Source organism: Phascolarctos cinereus, unplaced genomic scaffold, assembly GCF_003287225.1.
Source record: "Phascolarctos cinereus isolate Bilbo 61053 unplaced genomic scaffold, phaCin_HiC Scaffold_2;HRSCAF=192, whole genome shotgun sequence".
Taxonomy (NCBI): domain Eukaryota; kingdom Metazoa; phylum Chordata; class Mammalia; order Diprotodontia; family Phascolarctidae; genus Phascolarctos; species Phascolarctos cinereus.
This window is the reverse complement of record NW_027555625.1, coordinates 318,918,100-318,932,944: the sequence shown is the minus strand read 5'-3', so window position 1 is coordinate 318,932,944 and position 14,845 is coordinate 318,918,100. Positions and strand designations below refer to the sequence as shown.

General features: G+C 42.7%; 1 long non-coding RNA gene across 1 annotated transcript; it reads right to left on the bottom strand.

Moving 5' to 3' along the window:
* Positions 1-760: 760 nt before the first annotated feature.
* On the bottom strand, positions 761-14,611 carry LOC144455926 (uncharacterized). Its single transcript, XR_013484796.1, has 3 exons — positions 14,491-14,611; positions 6,024-8,798; positions 761-1,351 (listed from the first exon to the last, which is right to left on the bottom strand). It is a non-coding gene; the product is annotated as an uncharacterized LOC144455926 (long non-coding RNA).
* Positions 14,612-14,845: the final 234 nt, after the last annotated feature.

The following is a 14,845-nucleotide window of genomic DNA, read 5'->3' as shown; positions in this document are numbered from 1 at the left end:
AGTGCTTACATTCTGGGAGATGTTTGCAGGGATAGAAAGTAGTCAGTTTAGCTAGGAGACAGAGTTCATAAGTAATTTGAGTTAAAACTAGCAAGGCAAAAAGTTGTGGAGGGCCTTAAAAGCCAGGCAAAGGAGTTTGGATTTTGTTTAATAAGCTATAGGGGAAAGACTTTCGGGCAGAAGAATAACTTGACCATATATATGCGTAAGAAAGATTTCACAGCCAGCTGTATGAGGATAAATGAGAGATGGAAAGAGTGGACTTAAGTAGACCTCTTAGAAGGCTATTGAAAAAGTCTGGGTAGAGTATATGAGGGTCTGGACTAGGGTGGTGACTGCTGAAAAGGAAGGATTCCACAGATGCTGCAGAAATTAAAACAATGCTCCCTTGTGTCATGAGCAGCTCCATGTACGAGGATAGTAACTTGCTTGGAGGCAGAGGACTAGCCCAGATGACCCCAACCAGATAACCTCTCGATATTCCTCCCTGTTTCTATGATTCTCTCTTGTTTAAAGGACGGCAGAAGGTCCGTGACCCGACTCTAACCAGAAACAAATAAATAAATAAATAAAAATCAATGAACCCCTTGCTAATAAAGGTTCTGTGAGGGAAATGTACTTGCGAGGAAGTTGGATCCAATAGGTCTTTTTTTATTTTTTTGGCCTCATGCCCCAGAGTGATTTACTCTGAGGTAACATGATGAAGCCTCCACCATAGAAAGGAATTAAATAAAAACGCAATAAAGGAGGACAAAATCAATCTGCTTACAGTTTTGTTTAATAAAAATTCATGACGGATGGACGGGTAGGCCCATAAGAAATGCACCCGTTCAATGGAAGCTCACAGTCATTAGTGCAGTGTGGCGTAGGGCAGGCAGGACGGCTGCCTGAGCAGGGGCCAGATTGCGTGAGGAGGTGGATCAGTCACTTTGCCCCATTATTCCAGGCTCTGTCATTGCTGCTAGTCAATACAGCATTCATCACTGGGAATAATAGTAAACCGGAGCCCAGGAGCCAGGGCAATGACCTTCACTGGGAGCCTGACCCCAAAGGACTCAGCCTCGGGGGAGAACCTGACCATCCAAGCCTGTCGAGGAACAAGGGGGACACTTGTCATGCAGCACATTCCATTCCTGTGATGCTGGTGGACACCGGGGCAGCGAAGGTTTCAGAAAGAATTAACCCATGCACTCAGGCACAGGGACCAGCAGGAGAGCCAGGAGGGTGTGGTGAAAAGGGACTAGACGTAAAATCAGAAGATTGGGGTTCAAGCCCCAGCTGGGACACCTCCACTTGAATAAGTCTCTTCACCATTCCAAGGGGGAGGGAAAGTGAGTCTCAACTTCCTCTTCTATAAGAAAAAAAAAATTAAATTTGATTATCTCTAATGTCCCATCTAGCCTAACTTTAAGGTTTTGTTCAAAGGCTCTGACATTCTGTGTTACAAAGTCCTTTCCATTTCTAAATTTCTGTTTTAAAGGCCCTTCTGCCTCAAATGTGCCCTAAGGCCCTTCCCAGTTCTAACTTTCTGTGATTTCTTAAGTTCTTGAGTTAATTTCTTGAATTCTATAATTGTCTAATGAGAAAGCCACTTCTGGCTATCAAACTGTTCAAATGTCCACACAACAAAATGAACACTTCCATCAAAAGGATCCTGACTGCCCACAGCCCATGAACTACCTCAGCTTCCCATCCACACTTCCTACCCCCTCACCATTCAGTCAGTCAACAAACACTTGCTTTATGTGAATGGCATTTTTCTAGGTGCTTTGGGGACACAAGAATAAACAGGCAAGACTTCATTGTCTTTTCAGAAATCTCAGTCTCAGTAGAGATAATGAAACAGAGACAAAGATGACTATAATATCAAGGCAGTGCGTCTGAGCCACCCAAAGGCTACGGATTTTCTGAGGAGGAAAGGATCACTTCCAACCACAAGGACCAAGGAAGGCTTCACAAAAGAGGTGATGTTTGATAAAGTAAAGCATGAAAACAAAGGGGACAAACATGAACAAGGCTAAGACAGGTAAGTAAAATGTCAAGAGAAAGGTGAATGGACTAATTTGGCTACAGCGTTAGGCTATAGTAGGGTTGCATTGGGCTTTAATGGTAAAATTGGACCAGATCACAGAAGCATTAAATGCCAGGGTGAGTACAAAGTTGATTCTCTAGGTAATGGAAAGAAATCAAGTTGGTAGCTATCACATCGGGCTCAGGACAGTCACAGACCTGCAGGAAACTTGATTGGCTTCCTCTCCCTCAGGCCATAGGGTTGTTGTTGATGATGAGTCATTTTAGCTGTGTTCAACTCTTCATGACCCCTTTCTGGGTTTCCTTGGCAAAGATATTGGAATGTTTGCCATTTCCTTCTCCAGCTCATTTTACAGATGAGGAACTGAGGCAAACAGGGTTAAGTGACTTGCTCAGGGTCACACAGCTAGGAAGTGTCTGAGGCCGGATTTGAACTCAGGAAAAGGAGTCTTACTGACATCAGGCCAGCCACTATATCCACTATGCCTCCAGGATAGGTGTTAATAAGCATAGTGGAATTCCTACCCAACCTTTAATGTCCACCTGAAATGCGAATCTCCTCTAGGAAACCTTCAGTGATCCCTTCCCATATTGTGATCTTAATACCTTAGTACCTCACTTATGAAATAATGTGTATTATAATTATATGTGTTTTTCTTTTACCCTCAATTAGACCATGAGATCCATAAGGGTAAAAGCTGGTTTTCATTTACATTTTATATCTCCACTCAACCCCTGCCCCCCAGCACTGAGCATAAGGATTGACACACAGTAGGCACTTAATGGTTCAATTGACTCAAATTACATTTCTGGTAGCCAGTCAACAAGTATGTCCTGGGTAGTCTATGGACCTAACCCTGCTCAGTAGGTACCTGCAGAGATTTTCAAGGCCACCCTGAAAAGAATCTCACCTGGAAAAACAAATAAAGGCCAGGGAGCAAGTGGACTGGGGTGAGGAGAGAGAAGGGAGTTAATTGTCCTTCATTATTCTCATCCAGGTATTGTCCTTCTAATCATTGATTAAGCACCTACTATGTGCCATGCACAGTGGTAGGTACTGGGGATATAAAGACTAAAGTGAATCAGTCTCTGCCCTTGAGGAGCTCACATTCTGTCAAGGGAAATAATATGTATATGATAAATGTATGCCAAGTAGAAGATAATTTGGGAGTAGGGGGCAGGCACTGTGAGCTGGGGAGATCAGGAAATGTATCATGTAGGAAATGGCTCTTGAGTTAAGCTTTGAAGGAAGCTAGTCCATAATCTTGTCAGTAACAAACAGGGGCTGAGAGCCCTAGCAACCAGGGTGTGCTGGTAAATGTTTAACAACCAGTTCTCTGAAAAGGTCGGACCCTTTTCAGCTTATTCTGCATTTCTAACATTTTTGCAATCCTTTTCTTATGTCTAGACAACCAATAAAACAATAAATCAAGCCCTGATTTTAGATTTGCTGATTTCTGAGGTGTAAATGTTCACAAGCATGTCTTCTTTTCCCACTTCATGCCACCAGAAAGCTCACATCCTCAAGACTGCATCCACTTTGGCACTGGTGCCCCCTCAGGACCCTCTGCCCCTCTGCCTGGAGGGCTGAGCAAAGAGTCCTCCATTTAAAGAGGGTACTCAGGCCAGCCATTGGCCTTTATTTCCCACCCAGATGCTAAAGACCTTTCTCTTCCTCCCTCCCCTCTACCCCTCTTCAGCTTCCTTTTGCATGTTGTCTTCCTCCATTGGGTGGTGCAATGGATAAAGTGCAAGGCCAGATTCAGAGGGACTCATTTTTGTGAGTTCAAATCTGGCCTCAGATACTTCTAGCTGTGTGACCCTGAGCAAGTCACTTAACCCTGTTTGCCTCAGTTCCTCATCTGTAAAATGAGCTGGAGAAGGAAATGGCAAACCATTCCAATATCTTTGCCAAGGAAACCCAGAAAGGGGTCATGAAGACACAACTGTAACAACTAAACAACTCTTCCTCCATTAAATTGTAATCTACTTGAGGGGAAAGACTGTCTTTCTTTTTCAAATTTGTATCCCCAGCACTTACCACAGTCTCTGGCACATAGTAGACCCTTAATAAATGTCTGCTAACACAGAAAATTTAACAATAGACAAACTAGGTTTGAGATGGCTTCAGAATCCTTCCTAGCATCCTGCTGGTGTCCACAACAGTACCCCATAATCCTACTCACCCATTACTGCCAATAATTCCACCTGTCAGAAGCCCCGACCTCACCTCATCATTCTCCCCCCAGCACAACTTTGAAGTCAATGGACCAGAGGGGTTTCATTTGCAGCTCTGTAACTTGCTACCTCTGTCAGGAAGACTCATCTTCATGAGTTCAAATTTGGCCTCAGACACTTACTGGTTGTGTGACCCTAGGCAAGTCACTTAATCTTGTTTCCCTTAGTTTCCTCATCAGTAAAATGAGCTGGAGAAGGAAATAGCAAACTATTCTAGTGTCTTTGCCAAGAAAACCCCAAATGGAGTTACAAAGAGTCGTATATAACTGAAAAAACTAAACAACAAAATTATATAGATAAAGATAAGTAAAGGATGAAGATCCACACCCTTCCCCCTTCAGGTAACAAGGTGATCTACTCCTAGGTACCTTTACGAGATGCTCTGAGACACAAAGACACAAGATAGGTTCCCTTTGTGGTCCCTTCAAGCACCAAGATCCTCTGACTTGCTAATTCTAATCTGACCTCTGAAAAATGGCACAGTTAACACAGGAAAGCAGAGAGGGTTTCAGATGAGAGGAACGAGGTAAACAAAGACCCAGAGGAGGAAAGCACACATTGTGCCCAGGAACAGGGAAGAATAAAGGCTGCCTGCCAGGGAGGAAGGGCAAATGAGGCTGGATAGGAAGGCGATTTGTTGGCCTTGTAAAGGTTAATGAAAGAATGGAGGGCACGAGGCAGGAGGACAGCTTCGGCGGTCCAGAGGGAGCATTGCTGGAGCGAGACTGAACCTAGCAGGGCTTGGTGGTCTAGTGTCTATCACTCCTTAGCCATACTTAGTGGATTCTTTTGATTTTTCTAAACACAAAAGCCCACAGTCTGATTCTCTTTACCAGTGGTAAGTTGCTGGGAAGGGCCCTGCGAGTCAAGAATCTGTCAAACAGTTGTTTTATTTCCTGCAGTGTTGGCTGACTGTCCAAAACCTTATAAAATTTAAATAAATAAATAAATCTAGTACAAAAGTACGTTAGCATGTCAAGGTTTTGTGGGGTGTTTTCTCCTCTTTTTGGAGCAAAAAAACAGGAGATGATTTTCTTCCAGCTATAGGCCTGTATCATTTATGGGATTCTTTTACTCCACCCCTTGGGGGTTTTTTTCCTGTCCAGGACTTTTTGGCTACAGTACTCCATCACTTCCCAAATATCCACTAGGGTCCAGTGTGTTGGTGAGACCCTACACAGCACAGCCAGTCTCATTCTATAATTTAACCCAATGTCTCTAGCCTAGTGCCCAGGAGTATGTGAAGGGAGGCCAAGTCCTATCACCTGCCCTGCACATGTGCATCCTCTAGGTCCACCCCTGCCTGAGCCACACTCAAAGTCTAATTCTGACCTTATTTCCCTGCCCTTTCCTCCTCCTCCTCCTCTTCCTTCCTTCTTTCATTGCTTCCTTCAGGAGCCTTAGCCAGCTCATGAGTGGGTTTGTTAGCACAGGACACATCCCTGCTGTCTAACTCCAGATCCAGAGAAATGGGCAGGGTGGCCACAAGACTGGGTTTCCAATTTCATCTGGACCACAGTGCTGAGCGTGAAATAGATTCCAGGATTTAGAACTGGAAGGGGCCTTGGAGATTATCTAGAGCAACCCCCTCATTTGGCAGAGATAAAAACTGGAGCTCAGAAGGGCGATTTTCCCAAGGGTAGAGTTAGTAAATAGCAGGGCCAGGATTTGAATCTTGGGCCCTCTTGTACCAAATGCCAGGTTCTTTCTATTCTACCATGCTGTAAACATGGCACCACTTTGTAAACAAATACCTGAATAAACTGATTGCTGCTGGGATCCCAAGGCAAACAGGAACCTGTGGAATGATTCCCCTGGCCAAACACAGGGCCACATTCAGTGGTATTAAGTCAATGGTAAACTTAGATAGTCAGGGGTATAATAAAAATATATTCACTTGGAGTCAGAAAAACATGAGTTTGACTCGTGGCCCTGCCACTTACTAGCCATGTTATACTGGGCTGGTCACTTAATCTCTCTAAGCCAGTTTCCTCATTTATAAACTTATTTTTCTTCTGTCCAGACCTATAGATTTAATAGAGCAAGGGAACTCCCCTAGTGAAAACTCCCTTCAAAAAAGCAATGCATCTGTAATTTAAGAATATTAGAGAGCTTCCTGGGTCACTGAAATGTTAAGTGACTTGTCCAAGGTCATGCAACTAGTATTGTGTCAAAGACAAGCATTCCTAAGTCCATGGTGTATTCCCTAGACCCCTATACTTCTCAATCTCTAACTGGGGGGTGGGGGAATGTAATAATACCTGAATCACTTTCTTCACCACACTGTAGTGAGGATCAAATGAGATATGTAAAGTATGTAAAGTAACTATAGAAATGCTACGTAGATTTAATCCCAGTAACCACTGTGTTCTGACAGAAGTCTCAAACACAGCCAAAAACTTTAAAGAAAAGTCTCAGCATCCTAATCTCTACAATGGGAATGATAATATTTGTACTACCTACCTTATAGGATATTATAAGGAAAATATTTTGTAAATTTTAAAGCCCTATATAAATGAGGAATTATTATTATTATTATTCCTTAAATATGGTACCCCAAACTGAAAACAGTACTCAAGATATAGTCTGATCAGGGCAGATACAGTGCTATCTTCCTCATTCTGGGTACATTTCTCCTGATGAAACCTAAGATAGCATTAGCTTTTTGGTTACCACAGCACACTGATACTCATACTGAGGTAGCAATCCAGTAACCCCACCAGGTCTTTTTCACAGCAACAATGGGCTAGTGATGCCTTCCCATCCTATACCTGTGAAGCTAACTTTTCATACCAATTGCAGAACTTTGAATTCATTGCTATTAAGTTTTAGCTAAATCCATTCTGCCCATCATCATAATCTGCCTAAATTATTTGAGATTTTAACTGTGTCAGTGTTTTAAGCATCCTTCCAACTGCATATGATCTGAAAATCAAATAGCTATACTTATTATGGTTTTATATAAGTCAATGATGGAGAAGGTTAAATAGGGGCAGCTAGGTGGCACAGTGGATAGAGCACTGGCCCTGGATTCAGGAGGAACTGAGTTCAAATCCGGCCTCATACACATAACACTTACTAGCTGTGTGACCTTGGGCAAGTCACTTAACCCCATTGCCTAGCCAAAAAAAAAAAATCAATCGAAAAGGTTAAATAACATAAGGGCACATATTCCTGACACGTTCCAGTGAAGGCATCCCTCCAAAGTGACTTCAAACCTTTAATGACAACTCTTTGGGTACAGTCATTCACCGAGTCTTGAATCTACCTAACTCAGCTATTACCCAGTCTATCCAACCTATGTCTTTCCATCTTGACCATGAGGATAGAATAAAAGATTTTGTTAGATGCCTTATAGAAATCTAACTATTCTGTGACTACCACATTCCTCTGGTCTTCTTGGCAAATTTTATCCTTGTCAAAACAGAAAACAACAGTAGCCTGTTCTTGATGAAGCAATGTAGCTTTTAGTAATTGCTTTTTCACTTCCTAAGTGCTCACAAACTATCCCTTTAATAATGTCTTTGAGAATTTTGCTAGCAGTAGAAACCAAGGTCACTGACAAAGTTTTCAGTCTTCGCCCTCTTCCTTTTGTAAAAAATCGAGGCATTTCCCCTTCTCTAATTCTGTGGCAGCTCTCCCAGCTCTTTCAAAGATCACCAACAGCCGAGCAGTAATCACATCTTACAGTTCTTTGACTCTCCAGGGATATAGTTTAAGGAGGTCAGTTTTAGTTGAATGCATTGAAGTCTTCTGCATATTGTCTTAACATTCCCTCACTTATTCTGGGTTTCCACTCCCAGCCAACAGTTTTTGTTATATAGTCTTCTCAGTCTAGGGATCGTTTTCATTGGAAGAGGAAACAGAAGCAAAATAAGAGTTGAGTAGTTCAGCCTTCTCTTTGACATCCCTTAATCACCATCTCACTTACCCTAACCTTTACCTTCTTTGATACTCCTATTGCCTTTAAAATAATTTTTAAAAATGTATTATCTTTAGCATTGATAGCCATGCTCGTCTCATTCTGGGCTTTCTTTAGCATTCCTGACATTTTTATAGGACCATTCTTGTATTCATCCTCAGTTTCTTGCCCACGTTTTCTTCTTCTGCATAGATCTTTCAAAACTGAATTGGTCAGTGAAGTTCTCTCTGCAGACACACTGGTTATTTTAGAGAACCCCCAATTTTTCTTTTCATCAGAATAAATTTAGCTTTTATCTTAAGGATTTTGTTCTTGAAACCATCCCTGTTGGACCATCTTCCCTGAAAAAAAAATGAGTCCATTGTATCCTATGCTTTCTTTGAACTCCCTAAAATCTGCACTCTCAAACTCAAAGGTCTGTCCATGGCCCTTCCAGCAGCCAATAAGAGAACTGCTTCATCATCTCCAAAGCTTCTGAGTCCTTCAGTAATGACTGAAAGCATTAGGGCAATTCTGCCCATGCTCCATGACCCTGTTACACACGGAGGAATGGACCGACAACCTGCACAGCCTCGGACATATCACCACATCTCTCTGGGCCTCAGCTCTGCAAAAAAGAAAGAGATGAATTGAATGGTCTCTTCCAGCTTAACATACTATGAATTATTCTGACAGATGAATGAGAGTGAAGGAGACTGAGTGAGAATGGATAGAAGGCTTTTATCCCCACAGATCCCCCCCCACGATTCAGCTGATCTAGCTTCTAGATGAAACTCTACTTGTTAAAGAGGCTTTGTCCAACAATGGTTGGCTTGTTCAATTCAGTAAGCATTATCAAGCACCTACTATGTGGAAAGCACTGTTTGGACTTAGAAGAGCCATGAATTTGAATAAGATACTGTCTCTGCCTTCAAGGACCTCACAGCTTAGTTCCTCTGGGGCTGGGAAATCACTCTCATTTTGTCAAGCACTTTTGGCATCTACATCAGATGAGAGGCCCATACTTTAGGGTCTGAGCTGGCACTCCAAAGAGGAGTTAGTTTCTATAGAAGATAAGATTGGCTAGTCAAGGATAGTATCTACTTCATCAGATAGCTGACATTTCCTCAGAGGGCCCCTTCTCTTATAGAACAAAGAATGAGATTGGCCCCAGGCCTTGGGGTCTAACACCCTGAGAAAACTTATCTCAGACCTCTTTGCCTCTCTCACACCAAAATTGTGCACACGGTTCTTTTTTTAATTTGGGGGTAGGGAGTGGGGAGGAAGTAGATGGCAAGGATTGGGCTTCATGATTTCCTTCAAGCCTAACCTCAAGTGAGTCACTTCCTGGTCCCTCCAGCTGCTAGCACCTTTCTCTCTTTTCTGCTGCCAGGGGTACCACTCCTGAAAGCTGCTTCCTCCCTTGAGTGGCTGCCTCTCTACAGCTGTGTCCATCTGGAGAATGTGTGCCTCAACTCTCTTGAACTAACTCTTCAACTGCTGGATGAGATATCTCCTCAATTCCAGATACCATGGCTAATGGAGGGAAGGGATGTCAAGGGAGAAAATAAAAATCCACCCAACTTGGAGCAATTACTCCTTAGCAGACAGGTTCTTCCTTGACTCTTCCTCAATGGCCACCAAAACTGTTATTCCACCAAAACTCCACCAAAACTGCCTTATTCTGTAACCATATATCTTTTTTTTAATTAATTTATTTATTTTTAGTTTTCAACACTCACTTCTATAAGCTTTTGAGTTTTAAATATTCTCCCCCTTCCTCCCCCCAGAGGGAATGCAATCTGATATAGGCTCTATATGTACATTCATACTAAACCTATTTTCACGTTAGTCATGTTGTAAAGAATTAGAACCAATGGGAGGAACCACAAGATAGAAGAACAAAAAAAAGAGAGAGAGAGAGAGCAAATAGTATGTTTCGATCTGCATTCAGACTCCTTAGTTCTTTCTCTGGATGTGGACAACATTTGGAACCATATATCTTAAATATCATTTGGGGAGGAGGAGTAGGAAGGGAAAGCCAATCATTGCTTGTCCAATGGCATTGCAGCCTTCTGATTCAATTAGAGAAAAGTATTCATTCTTACTAACGAGACAACAGAGATTTCCCCCTCCTCGTGACAATGTGGTGGATCCAGGAACCTCTGCTCTAAGAACTCTGATCCTCTGGTCCACTCCCCCCTTCTCAGTGGTGATGGGCCCGGGCCTCTCCAGCTCCTTGACTATGGAGTAAAGGTAGCCACTCACATTATATAAGTATGGAATCACCAACTATAATGCTACCATTTTCTTATCACTGTGCTCTGCAGACCCCCAGACAACTATCTGCTCTGCCAATGTACTCTAAGGACCTGTTGGTTTTGACACACCACCCTGACACTATGCTGTTAAGGACCACTGGGCCCTTTCATCTTTCCCATAGCTCAATCTTCCTAAAGGTATTGTTCCCCCTGACTACATAAAACTTTAACACATCTGTGATTACATCCTGCAAATACATCAGCTGAACTGGGAAGAGGGAACCAAATGGGTGGGGGCGGGGAGAAGAGAAGAGGAGAGGAGAGGAGAGGAGAGGAGAGGAGAGGAGAGGAGAGGAGAGGAGAGGAGAGGAGAGGAGAGGAGAGGAGAGGAGAGGAGAGGAGAGGAGAGGAGAGGAGAGGAGAGGAGAAGAGAGAGATGAGAGAAAGAGGAAGAGAAAAAAAGAGGGGGAAAGGAGAGAGAAGAGAGAGAAAGAGGGGAAAGAAAAGGAGAAAAAGAGATGAGAGAGAGAAGAGAAAGAAAAAAGGAAAAGAGAAGAGAGAAAGAGAGAGAGAAGAGAGCAAAAGAGAGACAGGACAGAAAGAGAGAGGAAAGGAGAGAAAAAGAAAGAAAGACAGCGAAAGGGGAGAGAAAAAAGAAAAAGAGGAGAGAGAAGAGAGAAAAAAGAGGGAAAGAGAAAGAGGAGAGAGAGAAGAAAAAGAAAAAAGGAAAAGAGGAGAGAAAGAGAAGAAAGAAAAGAATGGAAAGAGAAGGAGAGAGAAAGACTTTATTTGTTGTCTCCCTCATTAAACTACATGCTCCTTGAGGGCAGGAATTCTCTTGTGGGGTTTTTTTTTTCTGTATCCCCAGTGCCTACCACAGTACTTAGTATTCACAGGGGTAAATAGTAAAAACCTGATTGATGGATGGATAATGACATTAAGTAGTAGCCTTGCTGTTCCTCCCTCAATTCTCATTTCTCCTCTCTTCCTCTCCCCCCTCCCCTGTTCCCCTTCCCTCTCCCTACCACTAAGTGGAATTACAGTTTCTGAGGCTGGCCCTGGCCTCTAGGATTCTCAGAAGGAGGCAGTAGGGTTTTTTTTCTTTCATAGTTTAATAATTTCTAGAGATCCACAATTAAAGAAGTGAGGGAAGAGACCGCTAATCAAAACTAGCATTTCCTAGTTGAGCACCATGATTCTTGAAACACGAGTCTCAGGATCTGAGCAGGTAGAGGGGTTGCAAGAGCCCAGGAGCAGTTTTAGTTTTAACACTTGCATTTTACCTCAAAGGCAGCTTAGTGTATCTGAGTGAAGAAAATCACTCAATCCTGGACATGAGAATAGGAACTTTGGGGTTTGAATAGGAAAGGGTATCCTCATAAGGTTATGATCAGAGCATCCAGAAGAAATTAAGGGCTGGGGTGGGAGGGTTCTTCTCAGCATCCATATCTTTTCTAATCTTTTCAGACTTTTTGTTCAAGGTTGGAATTTCCTCATTCTGGGCCAGAATCATTCCAACTGCATTGCCAAATGCAAATCCAAGCAAAGCTGGATCATTTCGATGGCAAGGGGCCTAAAGTAAGGGCTGAGGGCAAGTAGCAATCTCTATTCCTCCATCTAAGGACAGGAAGGGGGAGCAGAAGAAATGGGAGAAAACTACTCCTCCCAGCTAACATTTCCATAGCATTTTAAGGATGAATAAATGCTTTCCATAAAATCATTCTTGCACTCTAGCACTATTGTGAGCTTTGTAACTTTAAAGTATGATAGAAATGGGAGCTGTTGTAAGACCTGTACAGATTCATAAATTTGGAACTGGAAGGGACCTTGGAGGTCATCAAGCCTAACCCCCTTATTTTGCTTCAGAGGAAGCCGTAGACCAAAGTGGGGAGAAGTTACTTGCCCAAGGTCACATAGGTAGCGAACTGCAGAAGAGTGATTTGAATTCAGTTCTCCAGACTCTTTCCCAGTGCTCTTTCCAGGACGTGCCATTGCCCCTGGGGGCATTTATCTCATCTCATCCTCACAACAAGCCTGAGAAGTCAGGAGTGAAGGAATGATCATGCCCCACCCCTTCCCTCTAAAATGAAAGCTTCATGAAATAAAAAATAAAACAGAAAGGAAATCAGTTGCTTCCAAATTCAACATGCAAGACCCAGTCACAGGCAGCCCTCAGATAACCCCAGCCAACACGAGGCCCAAAGGGGCAAGGCAACCAGCGGCATCGGGGAGTGGGGAGGGGGGCAGGGAATGCGGATGATCTATAGGGGTCTGGCTGAGGCATAAAAAAGAAGCCGATCATTTTTAACTTGATTAATAATGCAGTGAAGAGGGGACCAAAGGAAGGAGTGGGGCTGAGGCCCCCGGCTCGCTCCGGTGCTCCGCAGTCTAGAGGAGCAGGAAAGCCTGCCCGCCGAGGGCTAGGAAGCAGTTATCACTGGCGGGTGATTAAGTTACTAATCTTCAGGGAGAAGACATTTAGAGGCCCATATTAAAGCAGAGCGAGGCAAAATTACATTCCGTTTCAATTTAGTTTAGCAATTCCAGTGATTTAGTTAAATGAAAAGCAATTGTTCCAATTAATAGTATTGAATGTTATTCATCAAAAGTGTCAAAACAGCTGTGTCGGTGCATTAGTAACCTATTCTCTTGTCAGAGATATGGATAATTCCCCAGGATTGAATGGGGGGATGGCAGCAGTTTGGGGGCTTGGGGAGGAAAGGGGGAGGCACTTGCGTGGGTGTTGCCTGCACTCGGCTATATGTCTGAGCTTTGTGCTCATGTGTGTCTGGGTTATGCACATGTCCATGGCTGTCTGTGTATATGTAGGAACCTGTGCATGTCCTCACATGTACATCTGTGCCCATGTGCAGTGCTTGTCTGTGGAGGTGCTATATGTCTATATGATTTTGCACACACATCTTTGTGTGTACATGTGTGTACCTCTGTTGTGCAATGTCTGTACATGTATGTGAATGTGTGAATATCATTGCATTTATGTGTATGCATGCCTGCATGTCCATACCTATACCTTACATATACATATAGGCGTGCATATATATCCAAGCAAGTATATATGCATGCCTTTGTGTACGTGTGTCTGTGTGTCTGTAATTCGTAGTTATGCATTCTTGTCTATGCATTGGAAAGAAATACTGATTTGTAGTTGAATGACCTGGTTCTAATCTCAGCACCTTTGCTTACTCTCTGAATGACCTTGGGAAGTCACTTACCTACTTTGGGCCTTGGTTTCCTCAAATGTCAAGTTATGAGGTTAGATAGATCTGGGGCTCTTAACCTGAGGTCAATGAACTTGTTTTTAAAATACCTTTATAATTGCATTTCAATATAATTGGTTTCTTTTATAATCCTATATATTTCAATTTATGCTGTTTAAAGACATTATTGTGAAAAAGGGTGCATTGTCTTCACCAGACTGCCAAAAGAGTCCAAGACACAAAAAAAGGTTAAAAACCTCTGATCTAGACAAACTTTAAGATCTCCTCAAGCCCAAATCTATGATGCCACATCTGTATGCATACATGTACATGTTATGCATGCATTTCTGCATCTAGAAGTATGTATATGTATGTTATCATTTGCTCTGGTACTAGCAAAGCAGTTCCAAAAATATATCACGGGGAGGATAGCCACCAAGACAGAAAGGTGTCTGTCTGTCCTGTTATATGGATGTTCAAACCCTGGGTTATACAATAATTCAGTTGCTGTGCCTAAGGAAGCGACACCCTCACTCTCAAAGCAGCTTGGAACAATGGAAAGACTGTTGGAATTGACCTAGTTAAGACCCAGCTCTGCCATTCATTATTTCTAGGTATATTCTCTCTCTGCGTATATATATGTGCATGTATGTGTGTGTGGACACATATATGTACACATATACATGTATTTGTGTGTATAGATAGATAGATAGATAGATAGATAGATAGATAGATAGATAAATACTTATTTATACTTATATAATCTCTAAGTATATTCTGAGCCTCAGTTTCCTTATCTCTAAAATGAGGCTATTGGATTTATGACCTCTAAGATTCCTACCTGTTTTAACATTCTGTGCCCTTCTGGTCTGGAAGCTTCCTCCTGATGGGGCTTGAAGGGACTGGCTGCTGCCCAGAGCTGGATAAGGTGCAGCAAATAGAACACAACTGAAACAGGGCTTTCAGAAAGGAGAACATTTGTTGTGGACGTGTGCTTCTGACGTATTCCACTGCATACACAGTGCCAGAGTAAATGGCCTTTTAAGGTATTACAAATAAATGGCCTTTGTCGTACTGACAGGATCCCCTTGCTGTTTTAACATGCCCTAGGCTGACAGCTTCCCTTGACCTGCAAAGTAATTATATCCGTTTGGACATCACTAACCCCAGCAGAAATTCTAAGTGTGACTGGAATG